The sequence below is a fragment of the Pristis pectinata genome, chromosome 22, assembly GCF_009764475.1.
Source record: "Pristis pectinata isolate sPriPec2 chromosome 22, sPriPec2.1.pri, whole genome shotgun sequence".
Taxonomy (NCBI): domain Eukaryota; kingdom Metazoa; phylum Chordata; class Chondrichthyes; order Rhinopristiformes; family Pristidae; genus Pristis; species Pristis pectinata.
In genome coordinates, this window is record NC_067426.1 from 28,301,450 (window position 1) to 28,310,050 (window position 8,601).

The window sequence follows — 8,601 nt, forward strand, 5'->3', positions numbered from 1 at the left end:
ATGGCATGTCCCCTTTGACACTCACCAATTTTTATTGATGCACCACAGAAAGCATTCTATCTGGATGCATTACGGCTTGGCAGGCATGGTAGTGTAGCGGTTAGTGTAACACTATCACAGCGCCAGCGACCAGGGTTCAGTTCCGGCCACTGTCTGCAAGGAGTTTGTACGTTCTCCCTGTGACTGTGTAGGTTTCCTCTGGGCGCTCTGGCTTCCTCCCACATTCCAAAGACGTACAGGTTAGGAAGTTGTGGGCATGCTATGTTGGCGCCAGAAGCGTGGCGACACTTGCGGGCTGCCCCCCAGAACACTCTACGCATAAGATGCATTTCACTCTGTGTTTCAATGTACATGTGACTAATAAGGATGTATATAATGTTATATCTGCTCTGCCTGTGACCGCAAGAAACTGCAAAGAGTTTTGGACACAGCTCAGCACATCATGGAAACCAGCCTCCCCTCCATAGACTCTGTCTATACTTCTCGCTGCCTCAGAAAAGCAGCCAACATAATCAAAGACCTCACCCACCCCAAACATTCTCACTTCTCCCCTCTCCCATTGGGCAGAAGATACAAAAGCCTGAAAGCACATACCACCAGGCTCAAGGACAGCTTCTATCCTGCTGTTATAAGACTATTGAATGGCTCCCTAGTATGATAAAATGGACCCTTGACCTCATAATCTACCTCATTACGACCTTGCACCTTATTGTCTACCTGCACTGCACTTTCTCCATAGCTGTGACACTTTATTCTGCATTCTGTACTGTTTTACCTTGTACTATCTCAATGCACTGTGTAATAAATTGATCCGTATGAACTGTATGCAAGACAAGTTTTGCACTGTACAGATGACAGCAATAAACCAATTCCAATTTCTCATCCTGATTAGGAGATTAACATGTGAGAGATTCGATGTTAAGATTAAAATGTTTTCTTCAGAATAACAAAAATAAATTCAAAATAAAATGATGCCAAAGAATTGGATCTATCCTCCAGTTGGGTTGAAAGAATATTGTATTTAAATTTAATCATTCAGAAACACTGTGATTCCAGCTGCTAAGAATAGAAGTGAAAGAGCCAGAAGGTAATGTTTGCAAGAAATCATCAAACCAGAATGGTATTTGGTATTGGAAAATTGGTGGTCATTTTATATTAATAGTAGTAGGAATAAAATTAAAAAATGCTAATACAGAATATACACCTGGTACACAGAACAAAACAGTGCAGCACAGGAACAGGCCCTTTGGCCAACAATGTTCTGCAGAACTAGTTAAACTGGTCATGGAAAGTGAAAATGGTTAACCTTCTGGATGTTCCTGCACGGGCTAGCTTACCAGCAAGGGATAAGTCAAATGTTCCACCCGTTCCAATATCAGCTGCAACTAATTACAATCAAAGGAGGTAAAAGTCAAACAGTTATTCATTTGCAGGAAGCCTATATCTGAGAGACCAATTACTAAGAGTACTCATCAATTACCAAAATTCCCCTCTATTCTACTCTACTGTAAAACTCTGATAATCCAGCATCCTTGGGACTTTGGTGGTGCTGGACTGGCAGATTTTCCAAAGTACTTGATATTATTCCTGTTAATACACCAACATGGTTTAATGTGTCCTTTTAGATGGTACACAGCAGTATAATAAATTTTCCAGTGAACTAAAAAACTGCTGGAAGAACTCAGTGGGTTTTGCTCCAGGTTCCAGCATTTGCAGTTTCTTGTGTTTCCAGTGAACCAAGTGAACTTAAAGTGAGTGCGGATGGGACTGGGGCCCCCACTGTGTTTGAAGTGTGCCTGGAAACAGGGCCTTCGTAGCTAGATGCCAAACCATCACTGTTTCTGAAATATAGGATAGTGGATTATCAGAATTTAACTATAACTGCAAAAGAAAATATTATGAAGGCACAAGCAGTAACAATTAAAAGTCTTGATGAGAATATAGAGAGAATAAAAATAGGATTAATGTAGATGAGTGGTTGATGGTCAGCACAGACTGTGTTGTTACTGCTCTCTGTGACTATGACAGTCAGAATTTCAGTGTCGTATTGTGAGAGAACTTTATTAAGCATTTATGTTTCAGGTTTTAAGAAAGAAAACACATACAAAAATACACACACACAATCATGTACACACGCACACACACTACACTGACTGTCTGTGGTACAGCTCTTGCCCAATATAAAGCCAGAGATTCTTGTGTCAGTAAGTCCATTGGTCTGAATTGGAAGATTCAGATAAACTGTTACAAATTTCAGACTTAAATAGCTTTTCTTTTTTTTAAAGAACAATCACAAAATATAGTGTATTTTGCAAGGCAGATAAATTCTAGCTTTCCAATATGAAAGATTTTTTCCACATCACTGACATACATACTTATCCAGTGTATAATTATGTTTCAGACAGACAAGTGTAATGCAGAATGTTATGCTCTTAAGATTGATATTTGGTTTCTCAGTGTCACAAACCTAATACTTTTAATGTAAAAGATTCTCCATTTAATTACAGTATTACAATCTGCATTCTCTCCTGACACATTCTTACAGACACTCTGTGGAATATTCTGCTTCCAGAGTCAAACAGCCACTTACTATACAGAAACATGACTTGTTATCAAGGATACACAATATCCCAAGTGAACCATAAACCTATCTAGTATTGATACATGCACCGGACTCAGTGAATTACTAAAGAGCCACAACTTTTTTACGAAAATAATGGTGGAGTTATTGCCACTCACTCTTCTTTATGTACATTTGGAGAGCAGCTCTGCACAATTGAACATAAATACATGGAAAATGCTGTCTGCATTGCCCTTCCATATGTTGTACAAGCATGACGATCTGCCATTTGGCTCTCCACTCAAATGCATTAAATGATGTTAGATTCCTGTACTGGCAGCATAGCTACGGACTAAACCATAACAAAATGCGGGACTTGCCCACTCAATGTAAATGGCAAGTCTTAATAATGCCAAGCTGACGAGATAGTTAACTTTATAATTGTTAAATATCATTCGTTCAACTTTCAATTATTAAAGATTTTTTTCTCAAAAATCTAATTGCAAATTATTTACTTTGGCTTGCATATTTTTATCTGTATCTTAATCCAATTGTTATTTTTCTTTATTTTCTTTTCTGTACCCAAGTTCACACCAAACGTATCAGTTTGTTATTTGATCCTGAGAATGTTTCTGGCTAGGCCAATATTTATTGGCCATCCCTAATCATCCTTGAGAAGATGATGATGAACCTTGTTGAATGATGCAATCTGCATGTTGAAATTAGTTCTGTTGCCACACAGCCCCAGCGACTTGGATTCGATCCTTACACTGGGTGCCTTCTGTATGGAGTTTGCAGGTTCTCCCTGTGACCATGTTGGTGTCTCTTGGGTGCTGCAGTTTCCTCTCACATCCCAATGAGATGCTGGTGCATTGATCAGCTATAGTAAATTAACTCCTGTGTAGGTAGATAGCAAGATAATCAGGGGGAACTGACAGTCATGCAAGAGAGAATAGGTTAACAGAGAATAGCGGGAGAATGGGACATATGGGAACGCTCTGAGAATTTGCAAAGACTAACCTCCTATGTCAGAAGGAAATGTGAAAAATACTGTCTTCTTGAACATGAAGGTGACACAGAATTAATATAGAAATGGCAATATATTTCTAAGTTAGTATATTCTGTGTCTTCAGGGGAATTAATTGTTGTGGTATTCCCATGCAATTGCTTTCCTTGCACTTCTTGGTGGTACAGTTCACAGGTTTGGGAGGGGCTTGTTTCAAAGGCACAATTTTTAGTAGATGGTACACATTGCAGCTAGTTTGTTGCAGAGATGGAGCGAAAACATGTTTAAATAGTTGGATAGAATACAGATTGATCGGGCTGCTTTGTCCAGGACGCTGTGCTTCTTTAGTTTTGATGGAGATGAACTCATCAAGTGGATGGATCCATCACAATCCTGGTTTTCCTTGTAGGTGGTGGAAAATTTATGGGAATCTGCAGAGGAGTCTTTTTCCAAACCTATTAAATTTCTCATCAATGTGACACCAATGAAATGGGGATTTTGCAATGTTGTTTATATCCAACTTACACTTCCTGATTCAGACTTTCTGCCCCTCATTAATACATTGTTGATCTGATTGAGGAGATACACAGTCCTTGTAAAGGCATGGGTGGACACCCTTCATTGTTTGGTGTGGCACTACAATTGTGCTAAATGGGATAGGCTCAGAACAGATCTGGCAGCTCAAAACTGGCGTCTGTTCATTCATTCATTCAATTACTTCTCATCTTGTAGCAGCTGCTGGCTCCAATGCTGCCTGCCCTCTCGAGTGGTGGGGAGGAGTGGGCTTTGAACGCCCTCAGTAAGCAGTTTGCATTGGAACACAAAGCTCTGTGAAGAGCTCAGCAACACAGTGGTAAGCCTCTCATACTGGCTTCCAGCAAATCAGAATATCAGCTTCCTAACTCAAGGGCACCTGAGGCAAAGTACTGAGCTTCTTAGTAGTTGAGTTAGTGAGTGACAAAATGGCTTTGGTAGACTTGCCCCAAGATTGCAGTTCTGAAATCTTACCATTTTTGTAATGTAGAAATTGGGTCCTGTAAATTACCCTTTATTGGTATTGGTTTATTATTGTCACTTGTTCTGAGGTACAGTGAAAAACTTGTCTTGCATACCGATCATACAGGTCAATTCATTACACAGTGCAGTTACATTGGGTTAGTACAGAGTGCATTGATGTAGTACAGGTGAAAATAATAACAGTACCGAGTAAAGTGTCACAGCTACAGAGAAAGTGCAGTGCAATAAGGTGCAGGGTCACAACAAGGTAGATCGTGAGGTCATAGTCCATCTCATCGTATAAAGGAACCATTCAATAGTCTTATCACAATGGGGTAGAAGCTGTCCTTAAGTCTGGTGGTACGTGCCCTCAGGCTCTTGTATCTTCTACCCGATGGAAGAGGAGAGAAGAGAGAGGGAGTCCAGGGCTGCACAGTAATAAAGGGGAATGGGACTGATGAGATTTCTCTACTAGGACCTGGCATAGACTTGATGGGCCAATGGTATCCTTCTATGCCATAGTAAGTAGGAAATATAGCAGCTGCTTTGCTCTCTGCAAGGTTATATGAACAGTGTGATAATAATAAATGTTATAGCAGTTAGCCAAGGGATAAATATCAACCTGGACACCAGGAAGAACTCCACTGGTCTTCAAAATAATCCTACTGGGTCTTTTATGCCTTTCTGAGAATGTGTAAGGGGGCTTGCTTACAAATGCACCCGAGACATATACCTCCAATAGTGCAGCACGCTCCCTGACCACTGTACTGGATTTTGTGCTGTCACTTGAATGGAATTGACTTTATCAGTTCGAACATTATCAGTTGCTACTACCTTTTAAGTAGATTGTTTTTCCCCCTGGTCATTTCCTTCTTCACTTTAAGCTTGAGCCTTTCCCTCAAATTTCCCCAAGTACTTTCCCTTGGTTGTATATTCATATTTTCCTTCCCCAACTGCATCTTCCTTTTGTTCTGTTCTTTTTAGCATGCTGTTTAACTCTCATTTTTTTTCCTGTTATGATGAAGGATCACACTCGAGATATTTCAGTGCTATCTTGAATTCTGACTGAATTGTTGAGTCTGGAGACACTTTGTTTCTCACCTTCTGAAGTATCTTTTTACTGAAGTGAGAAGCTGTCCCACACTATCCTCTTAAATGATTCAGCAATAAAGTCAGCGACTTCATTCTATGCAAAAGTGCTGGACCGTGAAGTATTTATGCCCCCAACTCATTCATGCACCAATGTAAACTTAGAATTCACCCGAAATTTGTTCTTACTTCATTAAAGTAATTATTTTTGTTTTGCTTTCAAATTTTATTGGCACCTTTCACTCATGACTTTTCTGCAGAGTATGTGTCTTTACACCTTTGAGATTAACTGCCAGCATTAATGACATGTTATCAATGTTTTAAGAGCCAGGATGCAGAAATTAATTTCTGTTTGAAATTAAAAATTAAAAAGAAAAATCTCCAAAATGTAAAATGCACATTATTTTCCTTTCAATGGGGACAAGACAGGAAGAGGCTCAAATCTCCTTGAGCTAAAATGTATGAATTTCAATGTAATTTCTTGTTCCAAACTCTGGATATATGGATTAAATTGCAAAATACGAACTAAATTCTAAACATTGCACAAAAATAATTTTTTCATATTGAAATCTTTGGGTAACATCACTCAAAAGTTTCCACTGTCTCCATTTATATCAACAGCCTGTGCAGTATTTGCCTTAAATTCATCATTACAATGCACTAAAAATTAGCAAGTCTCCCATAATCCAGACATTTTTTTTATTATTAAGTATACTAGACACCCCTTTTCAACAAAACAAAGATTGTCCTGCATATAAGCTCAGCAAAGGTTTGTCAGCATGCATACATCACAAGATTCTCCATACAAAAGTTTCTATTCCAGTTCAGGGAGAGTTATTGACCACTGATGCAAAATATTACAATGAATTTACAATGATGAATTGCTTCCAGCCATCAGCTTTCTCCATGTAATCATATTAACAACATACTGATCACACCACCTTAATATTGTCTATGAAAAAGATGATTAAATCCATATTTATCCATCCCTCCTTGCTTTTCGATAGGGACTTGCCATGCAAAAACCAGAAAATCATGTGTCACAGAATCAATTGCAATACTTCCTCCATTAATTGAAATAGTTTGATTTAATCAGGGCTTCAACTAAATTATCAATTCAGTGGCGTGCAAAAAAATGTCTTGAAAAGTTGCTTTTAGCAGGAAAGTTATCTTCTTTCTGGTTGAAACCTGTAATTGAGAGTATAACTAAACTTTTTGAAGTTAGAAAGGACTTGGCATCTGGCTTCAACACATGAAACCTTCAGTCATATGTTCCCTTGCATTCCTGGCTTTACAATGATTCTTCAGAGAGGAAAAATAAGTTATGTAATCACAATATGGCTAATTTTCTGATAAAAACCAAAATAACTAAACTGAACTATAAAGAATTCACACTAAGGGTAGACAAGCTACTAAAGCTGAACATGTGCATAGAATAAGTCTTCTATTCCAACCACACACAAAGTAACTTTCCAGATCAGTTTGGCTGGTGTTACTGTAGTTAAGGGGGTACAGAAAATGAACAAACTAAAATAAACAGAAAGGAAACTGGCCCACCTTGTGATATATTATTCTTTAGAAAGGATAAAGAAAACTGCAAAATAAAATTTAAGGACTGCACAAATGCATTAAAAATTGTTCTAAGTAATCAAGGCAGGTATTTGAAGTCGTCGTTGCTGATATATTTCCAAAATTCTTTGATGAGGAACTATTGATCTCAAATACTGATCAAAAAAGGATCCAGCTTTGAAAGGGGTCACAGAATGCAGCGTTAAATTATTGAGAAGTATGGAATTTGATAAGCATGGAAATAGGTGAAGATGTCATTACGTTCTTAAATAGTGTTTTGCAGTCAGAACTTTAATTTGTTGTTAACTTTAACTTGCAGATTATTTTAGTCTCAGACAACACTAAGCAACTGGAGAAATGAGAGACTGCAGAAAACAAATGGCGAAGGTGAACAAAGGGAGAGAGTATGTAGGTGGACCAGCGAGACAAGGAAAGGTTGCCTGAAATTGGAAAATTTAATATTCACACCATTGGGTTGTAGACTTCCCAAGTGGAATATAAGATATCGTTTTTCTAGTCTGTGCTTGGCCTCACTGTGGCAGTTGAGAAGGCAGAGGACAAATGGTGTGGGAATGGGAAGGGGAGTTGAAATGACATGCAGCCAGAAGCTCATGTTGGTCATTGCAGATAGAGCGCAGGTGCTATGCAAAATGGTCACCTAATCTATGCTTGGTCTCACTAATGTAGAGGTGGCCTCATCTGGAGTACCGAATGCAATACACCAGGTTATAGAAGGTGAACGGGAATCTCTGCTTCACCTGGAAGGAACGGTTAGATCTCTGGATGGTGGTGAGAGAGTAGGTGGAGGAACAAGTGTTGCACCTCCTACGGTCGCAAGGAAAAGTGCCAGGAGAGGTAGGTGGAGATTGATGAGAGGATCAGGGAGTCATGGAGAGAGTTGTCCCCGCGGAAAGCAAGAAAGGGGTGGAGGGGGTGGTGAAGAGAAGATGGTGGTGGGATCCTGTTGGAGCTGGTAGAAATGGCGAAGGATGATATGCTGTTTATGGAGGTCAGTGGGTTAAAAGGCAAGGACCAAGGGCAATTTATCTCTGTTCTGTCCCAGGAGAGGAGGGACAAGAGCAGAAATGGAGGAATTTGCTTGCAAGGGCTCCATCATCTACAGCAGAAGGGAAGCTACATTTCCTGGAGGAGGAGGACATTTCAGAAGTCCTAGAGTGGAAAGCCTTATCTTGAGAACAGATGCCGTGGAGATGGAGAAACTAAGGGAAGGGAATGGCACCCTTACAGGAGAAAGAGTGGGAGGAGCTGTACTCGAGGTAGCTGTGAGAATCTGTGGGTTTATAGTAGGTATTGGTGGATAGTTTGTCTCCTCAGAAGGAGACAGAAATCTAGAAAAGGAAGAGGAATGTCATAACAGTCT